Source organism: Lactuca sativa, chromosome 7, assembly GCF_002870075.4.
Source record: "Lactuca sativa cultivar Salinas chromosome 7, Lsat_Salinas_v11, whole genome shotgun sequence".
NCBI lineage: Eukaryota > Viridiplantae > Streptophyta > Magnoliopsida > Asterales > Asteraceae > Lactuca > Lactuca sativa.
The window spans coordinates 156,896,277-156,910,463 of record NC_056629.2 but is presented as its reverse complement, the minus strand read 5'-3'; the positions used below and the strand labels follow the sequence as shown (position 1 = coordinate 156,910,463).

General features: G+C 39.3%; 1 long non-coding RNA gene across 1 annotated transcript in view; it reads left to right on the top strand.

The window, feature by feature from the left end:
* Window positions 1-5,970: 5,970 nt before the first annotated feature.
* LOC128127058 (uncharacterized) overlaps window positions 5,971-14,187 on the top strand; it is a 34,768-nt gene continuing 26,551 nt past the window's right edge. Inside the window, exons 1-2 of the long non-coding RNA XR_008225103.1 lie at window positions 5,971-6,201; window positions 9,462-9,537. This is a non-coding gene — a long non-coding RNA (uncharacterized LOC128127058). The remainder of the gene's footprint in view (window positions 6,202-9,461; window positions 9,538-14,187) is intronic.

The following is a 14,187-nucleotide window of genomic DNA, read 5'->3' as shown; positions in this document are numbered from 1 at the left end:
AGGTACGGTGGAACGCAAAGCGTGGGCCAGAATTCACGTGGGAACGCGAAGATCAAATGAAGCAAAAGTACCCTCACCTATTCTAGCATTCTCAAATCTAGCTTTCAAACAGAATTTCGGGACGAAATTCCCTCTAACGGGGGGATGATGTCACAACTGGAAATTTCGTGTCATGTAATCTATACATTCAAGCTAATATGAATCAAAAACTTCAATCAAATACATCATGCAAGTACTACAAATAGTCATCAAACAATTTGAGACCCTAGAAGTCCTTGTTTAAGTCCATTTTGGACTAGGACTTCCTTATTGGATCCAAAGGGACCAATAAGCTTCCAATTAGACTATCATGGGCTTAGAACCCTAATTGGGCTCTAATTGGACCCACACTAATTTATTTCAACATTTTGGACCACATTGGGCCTAGAATGAAATAAATTAATGACTATGAACCATAATTAACCTAATTTGACCCTAACAAGTCATAAAAATCACCTTTAAATTTATTTGGATCAAAAATCACTCAACTTAACCATGAAAATTGGGCTTAAGTATTTAAGGCCCAAACATTCTCTTTTCCCCCATCATTCTCGGCCCAAATCAAGCCCAAGAGGAGAGTTGACTTTACCATTGCCACCTCATTTTTATCCATTGGACATCCATGCATTATTTCTCATTCTTCCATGCACATCACCTCAAATATCATCTCTTCTTCCTCTCTCTCTCACTCTCGGCCACACCTCAAACACATACACATTTCACAAACTCTCTCAAGAACACTCAAGAAACTCTCTCCTTCCTCTCCTCATAATTTCGAGATTTTTAGAAGCTTTCAAGAGGATCTTTCAAGCTAATCACCATCTTAGGTAAGTATTTACTTATATATATGATCTAGATATTTCATTCCATCAAAAACCTCTTCTAAATCTATTCCAACTTGTGATCATACACCTTAGAAGTCACCAAACTCGAGATCTACCAAGGAAGGGTGCTAAGGCCGAAAATCACTTCATTTTCCTTCCATTTTCTTTGCAAAACCGAACCCCCACACCCAAGGTGAGCTTCATACCCCCTATTTTCTGTTTTTATGAGTTTTGTGGGGGGGGGGGGAATACAAGTGAATGTGTAGATCTAGATGTGTATTGTATGCCTTGTATGATTTCCATGCTTATATGTGTGCTTTTGTGTGTTAAAATGTTGGATCTAGCCATAAAACCCCTCAAAACCGAGATATATCTTATGTTAAATGATTTTAGCATCAAATATATTTCTATATACAAAGTGTTTCTAGAAAAATAGCTAAGTGGTTTAGTAACAATTTTCTTTGGGCTAAAAACACAATTTTTGGACCTAAAATGTGAAAAATACAAAATTAAGGGCCCAAATTGACATATCACGAATTCTGAAGGATGAGGTGTGTCAAAACAGTTTCAATAAAACCATTTCTGGAAATATACTCATTTAGAGGATTAAAAACATAAATTTCAAGCTTAATGGGCTAAAAATGACATTTTCGGCCCAATGAGGCCCATTATGCGAGATTTTCTGTTTTGGAGGGCCAAAACTGTGTTTTTCTGTAAAACAGTGGACTATAAGTGTTCCAAGTCCTTTTCAAAGGTTAAAATGCTTTTTAAATGTAAAAAGGACCAAAGTTGCAAAAATTTTACAAATTGGGCCAAAATTGTCAAAATTGCGAAAAATAAGGGTTATAACCGAGAAAACTGGAATTTCAGGGACTTAAACTGTTTTCTATGAAAAATATGCTGAAAAATATTAATTTCAATAATTTTTGGTGTTAAAATGTCAAGAAATTTGACTTAAGGACCAAACCGGAAAGTATTTAAAATAAAGGGTTGAAAAAGTAACTTTTACAAACAATGAGGGGCTGAAAACAGAAAACTTTCAAGGCTAATTCAATACATGCAATTTGATCAAACAATGGCACCGCGACTATCGACGAAATACAATACATTACAATACTAAAAGTCGTTGTTAAACGAATTGGTTCGGTCTCGAACCAATAAAAAAAAATCTGAAACTACTAACACGACGACACTATGACACTATGACACTACGATTCATACAAATAACGTTTGGGAATTCAATATACATGCGAGTGTGCACAGACGTCTACGCACCATCTTTGGGCCCCAAAAGTGTAAAATCTTGCTCGTTGAGCCTAGCTAGCCCAATGACCTGATCTTAAGGCCCGAAGACATTTATCTTACGAAGTGTTGGGTTTTACCGATCTGACACAACGTAAATGGACTTTCAATGGCTTGTATACTACTGGTCCCCAAGGGTCCTTTGGTATTGCTAGTAAAGTCTACATTTCATGCGAGGCGGGTCGGGGACCCCTCGTACATTTTTATCCCCAACCGGTTAATGGAGTCATCGAGGCCTTCGTGTCCTCTTTCTCTTCGGATGTGGGACAACTCATAGTCAGGGCGATTGGATAACGTGGTTAGTACTGACGACGCCTACGGGATCGTTAGTATAGCTATAAACTGGTCGTTTGTGTAATGCGTGTTTGTAGCAACTAATCATGCTCAAAATAATCCAACGTCGCCTGGGACTGACACTACACGCTATGCGATGGTTTCAATGTAACTTCATGGAATTCGAGGAATTAGGAAAACATCGGGTTTTCCTAGGGTTTTTCAATACATACAGATTCGAAATACATACAACTTCAATAAACATTTTTTTCAAGTATAGAAACAAACAGGCATACTTATGGATCTCCACAAACGTTTTCAAAAGCTTCTCTTTTCAGAAAATATCGGATTTTCTGGTGGTTTTCAAACGATACGAAACATTGTTTTTTTTTCAAATACAACTTATGAACTCACCAACATTTCATATGTTGACGTTTTTCAAAATACTTGTATTCTCAGGGAACCAGTGAATCAAAGGAAATCATATTCAGTGATGGCTTGCAGTTTATTCATGTACGAATCGAACGATTTATTTTTGGGAATGTAATGTTAAACAATGTTCTTCATGTAAACTTTACTGGTTGTACTATATTAATGCATGGTGACGAATGTTGTTATGTTTCATATATATTCAATGTTATGGTATTCAATTGAGTCACGACAGCCCCCGGACGAATGTTGTTATGTTTCATATATATTCAATATATGGTTTCTAAATGTAAAATAGATATATTTATCCGAATTCAAAACCAAAAAACAAAACAAAACATACATATGTGTTTCAAGTGAAAATTGGTCAATAATGAAAGAAGCATTTTTGTTCCTTCAATTATGCGCCCGGTTTGCTCAATTACGGTGGAGACTATTGGTCATTTGTTTGTCGACTGCTTGGAGTTGGTAGGTGCCTGGCATAGTGGCATATGATTGTCATTTGGTGGAGTGTTTATATCTCTATGTTTTCACGGGTTCATTCGACTATTTCTTGGATTGATTCCACCTGTTTCATTAAGGGTTAAATGAAAGTGTTTGATGTAGTTGTGGCTACTACTTTTTTGGTCATTTGGAACTTTAGGAATTCTATTGTGTTGGTTTCTAAAAAAATCTCTTACTTTTTATGAGATTGTGGATATATCATTTTTTTAGGTTTTGAATAAGTATAGAAAAGCTAGTTTTTCTTGGGTCAATTGGCTTCATAACTCAGTTCTAGCTTCTTCTAATTTGTAATTCTCATGATGTTTTGCTAGCTTTTAGCTAATGTTTTAATAAAATCTTGTTGTTCCAAAAAAAAAAGCATTTAAAGATAATGAAAAAAAATGAAGTTCGCTTTGAAAAAAATGGAATGTTAAAAACGAAAAAATAAAAATTTAATGTATTTTGTGCATTTTTTTCAATTTTGGGACGTCATTATTGTCATGTCAACGTCACATGACTAAATAGTGATATATCAACATGTCACGTATGCAAATAATTTGGTTGACTAATTAAATGGTCAAAACTGAAAAAAAAAAATTAAAAAACGTAATGAGTAAATTGTACAAAAAAATATTATGTAGCATAAAAATTGAATTTTATAAAAACATAATAAATTTTGTACTTTGAATCTTTATAAAAACGTAATAAATTTTGTATTAAGACTAATACAAAGAAAGTTGGAATTAAGTATTGGTTGGATTAGCTTGGTTTTGGCCTAAAAAAAAGAAGAAGAAAAGAAAAGAGTTTAGGCTTTAGTTCTAAAAAAGCATTAAAGTATGGTTCTTTTTTAGGTTAATGTGTTTTTTTAATATTTCCTTTAGTCTCATATTACTGTCTATTTTTTATATTAAAAAAAAAAAATCTTTCAATTTTAACTTTAAATATTTTTATTTGTGTTATAAATTACTTGATAAAACTTATAACAATAAAAAAACATTTAAAACACGATACATTCATATATTTTGTATCAAGTAATATATATATTTAAGGTTAAAGTTGAAAAAAAAAACTTCATTGTTCATTACCAAAAATATTTAAGGTTAAAGTTGAAAAAAGAAACTTCAAAAGTCAAAAGTGTAGAATAAATATAGGACGAATGTCCAATTAATAAATCATTAGTTCAAAAGTATAGACATTGTATTGTATTGTATCATACTAATAGTAAGAATTCTGGTCGGGAACGATAAGAAACATCATTGTTCAAATGTCAAACCTAAACCTGGACATGACAAATGAAACAAAAGTCATATTCGCAATCCAATTCGGCAGTCAAAATTCATGCCATACCTAACGGACATCTAATATACTATTAGGAGCCTATGCAAACAACATTGAATCCTAGTCTGCACACTTCTCAGAAAGTAGTATTTCTCACTTACAATCCTCCCTTACCATTTTCTTTAGTATACACCATCAAACTTGGCATCAAAGTGTAATCACAGGCCCATCCTAAAACACCGTTGACCATAGCTTTCCATTTGTGATCATAATTTTTAGAGAATTACACCCATTTACTAGGAGATTTATCTCTAGCTTTACTATTATGTACCTCCGTTGGGACTTGTTCGCGTCATTAGCACTATTCGTCGATCGACACATGCAACGACCAACCCTCAACCCTCAAGGAAATATTGTGGAAGCAAAAAAGAATGCCCTAACCCTAGCCACATACAACAAATAGGGATTCCATGTGTATCTTTAACATAAAGGGCCATGTAAATTCATGTTGTCGAGACCATTGAATAAAACAACGTGCAATACAAAAGTGAATTGTAGTAGCGGTAATAGGGATCGAATCTATATGGAATCAAATTTATACATCCATTTTATACAAAACAAAATATAAAATGATATGAGGTTTTCTCATAATGCTTAAATACGATAAAAACTAGCCTATAATAAACGATAAAATAAAAAGGTTCCAATATCGAGTTAAATCGTAAATTCGTTCAATTAGTTGACACTTTCTAATTTGGATATAGCAACTCAAAAGCTTGAGCCACCTAGATTCTTCATAAATAATACGGTGGTTAAAGAAGTTCTTACGCACTTTCTTAATCAAAGTCACAATCAAATAAGCATTTGGTTCATTAAAGTTGAGTAGCATGATTATATATATTAATTTTGGACTAGGCTCATGAATAGTACTCGTATTGAGCTGGCCTCAATACCGCATAGTTTGGAGCTGCTAGCTTGCCACTGGACCTAAGTTCCACCGCTTAAACATTCCAATGAGTTTGATACATGTATGTACCACTTGCCTCCTTCTAGTGCTTCGTTGTACGCCTCTACACACAATTTCTTCGCGTTCCCGTCTTTTTCAAAGACCCCCGAAAGAGTAACTCCTTGATTTCCCGTTTTTCGTCTGCTTCTATGTTTTATTTTCCTTTCCATAAATCCTTGGATTCCTGTCGTCGACTTCCAATCAACAAATCCTGCTACATTCCCACTTATATTCGGTTCCTTGATTTCCCCTCTTTTCCATTTTGATCGTCTGTGGGTTTCTCTCGTATGTTTTTGTATTTCTTTTGTTTGTTTCTAGGTTTTGTGCTATCTATTCGATTAGGGCTACAAAAATTTCATTTAACCGTCGCTTTCCACCTTGCTAATCTCAGCCTTACCAGAGATTGCAGGCGATTTTGATGTGTCTCTTCTTTATTTAATCAAATTCACGATGATGTGATTTATGGAAGAAAGTTTCACAAGTAGACCCAAAGACAAAAACGAGTTAACAACGTTCAACTGGTATTGGGTGCAGGGTTTGCTTCTATCACGTGCTAAGCTTTTGTAGGTTTGTTTCTTTTCATTATCGGTTATTGAACATCATTTTCTTTTTGGTAAACTTTTCCTTTTATTATAAATTTCTTTATTTTTCAGATGACAACATATCGAATTACTAATTCTCCCTTGGTATCCACCATTGCTTTCTAATTTTCCCTTGGTATCCATCAGTTTCAAGATTGACTAATATGGTGTCCTATGTAAGTAAGATTAGTGTAATCTGTAGTTTAAATAGATTAGATGTTGTCAATGTTAGGGTACGACATGCAACTTTGACAAAAATCATTGAATAATGGGGACATAAAGAGGAAAAAGGAGAAGGAAAAAGCAATAGTAAAACCCATTCTAATAGGGTCATCGTCACTAATTTAAAGTTATGACAAATCATGTTTTGTTTCCATCAAAATTTGATTATCTATTAGGCTTAAATGCAAGAAATAGAAACAGACTTTCATTTATCTGTCAATTAAGCATCTTACTTTCATCTTTTCCTTTTACAACATTAAATATTCAAAAATATACTCACCTATAACAATACCATTTAAATACAAAGTAATTTTCATTGCAATAATTAAGAAGTAGATTTTTCATAGTATAATGATATATGTGGTTGGATTTTCAAGAGTGCAACGTTTTAATAACAAGAAAAACAAGAAACACAATGTTGTAATAAAAACAAAAGCAAATGTGATGCTATAATAAGTGTATAATTCAAATACAATGTTATTTCTTGATTTAGCCGGATATAATATGAACATAAAAGACAACATGGAATTCTTTAGATATTTATAGCGCATGTCAGTGCAACATGGAATTGTTAGATTACATAATAAGGTCACATGCAAGATTTAGAAATATTGTAACACCCCGTTTACTAAATAAATAAATTAATGGATGAAGAGTAGCCCTAAAGTCCATAATATTTATCGGGGTGTTGGTTTCGGGGGAGTCGAATGACATGATTTAGAGTTTCGGGGGTTAAAGTGTAAATTCGAGACTTATTTTGTAAAGATTTTTAGAAGACAGTGGGTGTTTTGTATCATGAGGACCTAAATTGAAAAGGTTTTATAGAGGAGGGTTCATTTGGTAACATAAGGACTTCACTTGGAAATAATTTGTAGAGGGAGGGACTGTTAGGTAAATTTTGGTATTGGATTTGAAAGGGATTTTCGAGGTCAGGGTTGAAAGAGTAAAATTATGGCCTTGGTTTGAAAGAAAAAAGGGAAGAGAGGGACTAGAGCCCACATCTACCACCTGTCGTTTCACCGACCGGACGTCGACCGCTCTATCGCCGCCATCTTCTGCTGCTGCTACTATGTTCGTGCTTGCGAAGTGGGTGTATGCGTTGCTCAGTTGGGAATCAAAAGAACCACCGCCACCACCGTGAGGTGGTGGCTGTCATCGTTGCCTTCCGTTCCTACCGCCGTCGTACGCCGCTAGGTCGATGGCTGGATCCACCTTGAAATCAGAAGCATGTATGTGTGTTCATTTCAGTGGAGAGGAGTGTGGGTGTTTATTTGGCCGGAAAGGCCACCACCACCACCATAAGGTGGTGGCTGCCACCACTAGGGTAGCTGTGTGCGTGTGTTTAGCTTAGCTTATGTGTGTGTGTGTGTTATTTGAGATGTTGCATTATAGGATGTAATCGGTAGAGGAATAATGGAAGAAAACTCAAAAACCACCACCGTGAGGTGGTGGCTGCCGCCTCCTGCCGCCACCAACCGTCATGTTGGGCGGTGGTGTGATTAGTTGTGTTTGGATTGCTTTTGGAGTGTTTTTGGACACAATTGGACTAGAACCCTAACCGTCGCCGTGAGCCACCGTTGGCCACCACTACTCGAGGTGGTAGTGGGTGGTGCCCGACTAGCGAAACCCTAATGGGCCTAGTGAAAACCTAATGGGCCTAATGAACCCTAATTGATCAAAAGACCTAGATATTGGGTCTATTGGCTATGATTGGGTTGGAAACCCTAATTAGGGTTTAGAAAACCCTAATTTTGGAATCATGGGCTTGGACTTATCAGGACCCACATTTGGGCCATTGGAATGGAGTTGTGAACTACACCCAATCACACCATATGACTTATCTAGTAGAGTGATGGACTTAATGGATTAAGTCCTTAATGGGTTAAGTGAGAAACACTTAACCCTAATTGTCATTTTATGTGAAACCCTAATTTCACTCGGGCCTTGAGTTGGGCAGTTCTATTGGGCTTTGGTAATTGGGTTATTAATGAGCCATCTAAGAATAATCATATGGTCTAGAATATGTTGATGGGATTTAGAGTAAGGCCCATATGAGGGTTTGGTTCTAATTTGGAAAATTAGGCCATAGATGGGCCATAGTTTGGGCCTTTATGGTTATGAGATATTGGGCCATTAGAAATGCCAAATGTTTTGACTGGACTAAATGGTTGGGCCTTAGAATAAGAGCATGTAAAGGTTTGGTCCCAGTTTAGAGAATTGGGCCATATGTTGGGCTTTAATTCCCAATTTGACTTTTGGGGCCTTTGGATATGGCCTTGGGCTTGAATCAAGCCAAGATGGGGTAATGTATCCTGTTACTCCAAGAACGTATGGTTATGTGTTGGGACCCAATTATTAATTGGGTGATGTTTTAATATTGACATTTCGGGAACATGTCATCCAGCAGCTGGGGTTGTGTCTATGGGACTTCAGCAGTGTGAGGTGAGTTACCTTCCAGTAGAAGTGGGTCTAAGGCCACAATGACGGCCCACTAGTAGGAGTTGTTTGTTAGATAATAGTCTTTGTGATAATTGTATGGTTAGATACTATCTATTATGTTTTATGTGCTAGTATGGTATGATGATTAGGTGATAGTGGTAGTAGGGGAATAGTCCCCGTATCATGTCGAAAGGACCAAAAGGGTAGGTCGGGCACCCCGATATGCCTGATAGTATGTTTATGTTATGTTATGTTATTATGTGGTAGTGGTAGGGGTGAAATAATCTTCGTAACCGGTTTAGATACATTGGAGTGTAGGTCGGGGACCCATATATGCTTGACATGGGGTAGGTCGGGCACATCGGTATGCCTTATAGTGGGGTAGGTCGGGCACCCCGGTATGCCTGATAGTGTGGTAGGTTGAGCACCCTAGTATGCTCTGCAGGGTAGGTCGGGCACCCAGATATGCCTGACAGGGTAGGCCGGACACCCAGATATGCCTGATAGTACATGATTTGTATGGTATATGGTATGATGGAGGAACTCACTAAGCTTCATGCTTACGGTTTACAGTTTTGGTTTCAGGTACCTCGTTTTCTAAGGAAATGAGTCGGTTCAATCGCAGCGCATCACACTATGTTTTCCGCACATGAGATCTTTGGTATTACACTCTGATATGGTTTTATGATAATATTATTTGATTATTGACACTTTGGATTTGACGTGAGATATTATTATGAATGTTTTTATACCGTTGGTTTTATATAATAACTTAATTAAAATGAAATTTTTGTTTTTGAATTTTGGGATGTTACAAGTTGGTATCATAGCCTTGGTTTGAGGGATTCGGGCACACTATCGGGTGTGTATGAAGTCAAACTAAGGACTTGGTATGAAAATTTTCAAAAGTAAAATCATTCTATAAAAAGGAGTTTGAAAAGAATTTGAAAAGAGAAAGGAACTTTGAAAAGAACAAGGTGTGTGATGCGTGCAATTAGCCGAGCTCAAGTAAGTTTTCCCCAAAAATACCCATACGTGTTATGATATGTTATGTTTTGACATGATTATGAGAACTGCATGCTAGATTAGGGCCGAGGATCTAGGAGGATGCCTTATATGCCTATTGTATGTGCTTGTAGACTTGCATGCTAGTACTGATCAGTCAGTGATAGGATAGCCTTTTTAGGTTATGCCTGATTGTATGAGCCTTTGAATTTCATGTACAGATTCATGTTTAGAGGATAGAATGGTTTGATTGGAGTATGATGGTTAGATTTTCCAATGTCTAATGTTGTTTGTTGTGTGCTTTGTGGGACTCTTAGTGATGTGAGTTAGCTACTAAGTGAATATGCCAAGTCACATGGGACACAGGCCGGATAATCTCAGAGTGATGGGCTTGACCCTATTGCGCAGCTCTTGTGTGAGGCCAACCATTCTAGGGATGGGTCTTTTACTCGAAGGATTATCTAGTCTCTATTGCATGTGGCTATATTCATGAGGTAGCTAGTTGACATTGCTAGGAATCTTTCAGCAGCTGATGTTTGGGTGGGTTTGGGAACCTGGGAAAGCCTAGGATATGATTCAGTACGTTAATAGTGAGGTTTTGTGAGACTTGGATGTATTAGTTTGAGGAAGTGACTTGGAGGATTCGTGAGGATTGCTGAGGAAAGTATGGATAGGTGTGGAAGGTAGTATTAGGCTTGTACTACTGAAAGCACATGATTCGTACTCGAATCAGTGAGAGTCTTGGAGAATCTGAGAAGCTTCGGGGAGGAGTTCATGACCCAGTTTGGCGACAGAGGATGTTCCAGTTGTTGCAGCTTAGCCATTGGCAAGTGAGCCAGTGGGCGTGACAGGTGTCAGACCCTGAAGGATATGACTTCCAAGAGTTTGCAAATGCGAGATCAAGTTGGAGCACTTTGAGAAGAGAAGGTCGTGTCAGGTGAATATAGTAGGGGATCCTGGGAAGAGACCCAAGACCTCTGATCATTGGGTAAAATGCCAGCAGGGTCGGAGTCAGTAAAGCACTTGCGAGAAAGTACACAAGGGAGTTTGACATTCCAAGGGTTTAGGTGGCTACAAAGGGTAGCGGGGTTGGTCATGTCAGCAAAAGGTGATCAGGATTCCTCCAAATGTTGTGGGTATGTCATCTTCTACTGCCACTAGATGGATGTTGGGAATATGTATCGTTTTGGAATTGTGAGTGAGTTTGGATAAGTCAGATCTCGGGTCGTTTCTCTGCTATTATCCGGGTTACCAAGGATTATATATGCCATCCTGCATGTTGAAAAGTCCTTGATGAACCCATAGAGGGACGCATCTTGCGGAGTGGGTTCCGCGTGTACCGTTATCATTCCGGATCTTATCGGGATCTATGCAGGAGTATTATTTAGAGGATATTCGGTCAGGTTTAGAGCGATAGTTCTTCAGTGAAGTCAGAGTTTTGTGGTTCAGACATTAGATATCCAAGAGAATCGTTTTTTCGCATGGTTTGTGTTCGGTTAGAGTTCAGTGGTGCTGCGAGAATGGAAGTGGGAACGAGGATTCGTCAGCTAGGGTGAAGATTAAGGCCTCCAGTTGTCAGCATGGGGGATGGATTGAAGTGTCAGACTAGATCGAATTTCAAGAGTATAGCGTCATCATGGTGTATTCAAGACTGAGGAGTAGCACGAGGAGCACCTGAGGGAGGTGTTAGTGACTCTAAGGGGGGAGAGACTTTTTGCAAAGTTCTCCATATGTGAGTTCTGGTTTCTCGAGGTGCAATTTCTTAGGCACCTTGTCAACCAAAAGGGTATTCTGGTCAATCCAGCCAAGATAGAGGTCGTGGTGCAGTGGGAGATTTCTAAGGTCTCCAACTGAGATTCGGAGTTTCCTGGGTCTAGAGGGTTATTACTGAAGATTTATATGAGACTTCTCCGAGATTGCAGCTCCTTTGACCTGACTGCCCAAGAAGTCGGTGGCCTTTCGCTGCGGGCATGAGCAGCATACAACCTTCGAGACTCTCAGACAGCAGGTTTCGGGAACCAGGTTAGAGCTCCAGTTAGGACTCAAGTTCAGTTGTGTGTTAGGTCGAGTGCGTGTTCGATCAGTATGGAAAGTGTTGTAAGACCGTGGGGGTAGCCGTAGCATTCACTAGCGATCAGATAGTATGGAGAGTGTTGTAAGACTGCGGGTGTAGCCGTAGCATTCACTAGCGGTCAGGTAGTGTGGGAAGTGTTGTAAGTCTGTGGGTGTACACGTAGCATTCACAAGTGTTGGCAGATAATGCTATAGTGTTGCAAGTTTGCGGGTGTAGCCGTAGCATTCACTAGGTTGGTAGATAGCATGAGCGCGTTGTTAGGACGCGGAAGGAACAGGAGTACCCACCAGTTCGGGTACAACAGTGAGGGCGTGGCAAATCCACAAACTGGTTTATGGATTTCCCCAGAGGGATTAGATCTGGTTGGGCCAGTGATAAGACTGTAGGAACGTCATTACAGTTATGAGATCAAGGAAGCAAGTGATTGCTTAAGGTCGTTTGTGATATAAGTTTACCGTTGGTCATGTAGCAAGCACTTTTATCCTTGGATTTGGTGACGTCAGGATTTGACGCATGGACCCGATCGATTAGATCAGAAGGTTATTAGAGCCTCAGTGGCATGATAACTAGTGGCAACTAGTTCTAGAGAAGGATTACATTCGGAAGTTGTGTGAGGCGACTAAGTGGGAGTCCTTGGGCTCTGCAGTTGGGTTGAAACCCGATATTTCAGGTGATTGGCGAATGAATGGAGGCCAGCCAGGTCTCGGTATATTTTAGAAAGCAGCCATGTGGCAACATACTGCTTCATGCAATTCAGTGTTCGAGCAGTTTCAGCGTTTGGGCAGTGTTAGTATTTGTGTTTTAGGTTGCAAATACGCACGGAGTAGCCAGTTGATTTGGGAAGTGACAAGTCACTCACATCGGAATTAGTTGAGCCTTGGCCAAGTATAGACGGTCTGTAGGGGTAATTAGGTTTGTGATCATGTGTTATAGTGGGAACCCCAAGCTACTAGAAGTTGAGTAGTCGATTGAGGGATAAACGGACTGGATTCAACGATAATGATTTGGTATGAGTGGTCTGTCAGGGATTCAGACCATCTCGAGACAACAAATTTCAGATGGAGTAGATGTGATCTTGTTGTGAGGAATTCATTCACCTGTGGATTTTAGGGCTTTACGAAGATTGGTCACGGCTACCTTGAGAAGGCTAAGGTGTGCCCAGGATGGTGACCATGTTACTAGAGTGGTTGGGCGTGTAAGGAATGATTTCGAGGACGAAATTTGATTTAAGTGGGGGAGAGTTTTAACACCCCATTTACTAAATAAATAAATAAATAAATTAATGGATGAAGAGTAGCCCTAAAGTCCATAATATTTATCGGGGTGTTGGTTTCGGGGGAGTCGAATGACATGATTTAGAGTTTTGGGGGTTAAAGTGTAAATTCGAGGGACTGTTAAGTAAATTTCGGATTGGATTTGAAAGGGATTTTCGAGGTCAGGGTTGAAAGGGTAAAATTATGGCCTTGGTTTGAAAGAAAAAGGGAAGAGAGGGACTAGACTTGCCATTATGGGGTGAAATTTCAAAGGTTACGGGATATATAACCCGTCCATACCCTAACCCTAATGAAACCATCTATAGCTGCCACCTCTCCATCCTTATGCCTCCCTCACCGGCGCCACCTCTCCACCCTTGTCTCTCCACCACCGTCCCCTCCATAGCCACCGCACTAAACCGCCGCATCTTCCTTGCCGATGACGACCAAGCTGGTGATGAAGTTCGTGACGTCCGTCATTCCCCTTCCTCTCCTGTTTCAGCCGCCGCCATGAAGAGCCCACATCTGCCACCTGTCGTTTCGCCGACCGGACGTCGACCAATCTATCATCGCCATCTTCTTCTACTGCTGCTATTGTGTTCATGCTTGCGAAGTGGGTGTATGTGTTGCTCAGTTGGGAATCAAAAGAACCGCCGCCACCACCGTGAGGTGGTGGCTGTCATCGTCGCCTTCCCGTTCCTGCCGCCGCCGTACGCTGCTAGGTCGATGGTTGGATCCACCTTGAAATTAGAAGCATGAATGTGTGTTCATTTGTGGAGAGGAGTGCAGGTGTTTATTTGGCCGGAAAAGCCACCACCACCACCGTAAGGTGGTGGTTGCCACCACGTGCCACCGCCGGCCACCACTAGGGTGGTTGTGTGTATGTTTAGCTTAGCTTAGTGTGTGTGTGTGTGTTATTTGAGATGTTGCATTGTATGATGTAATCGGTAAAGGAACAATGGAAGAAAACTTAAAAACC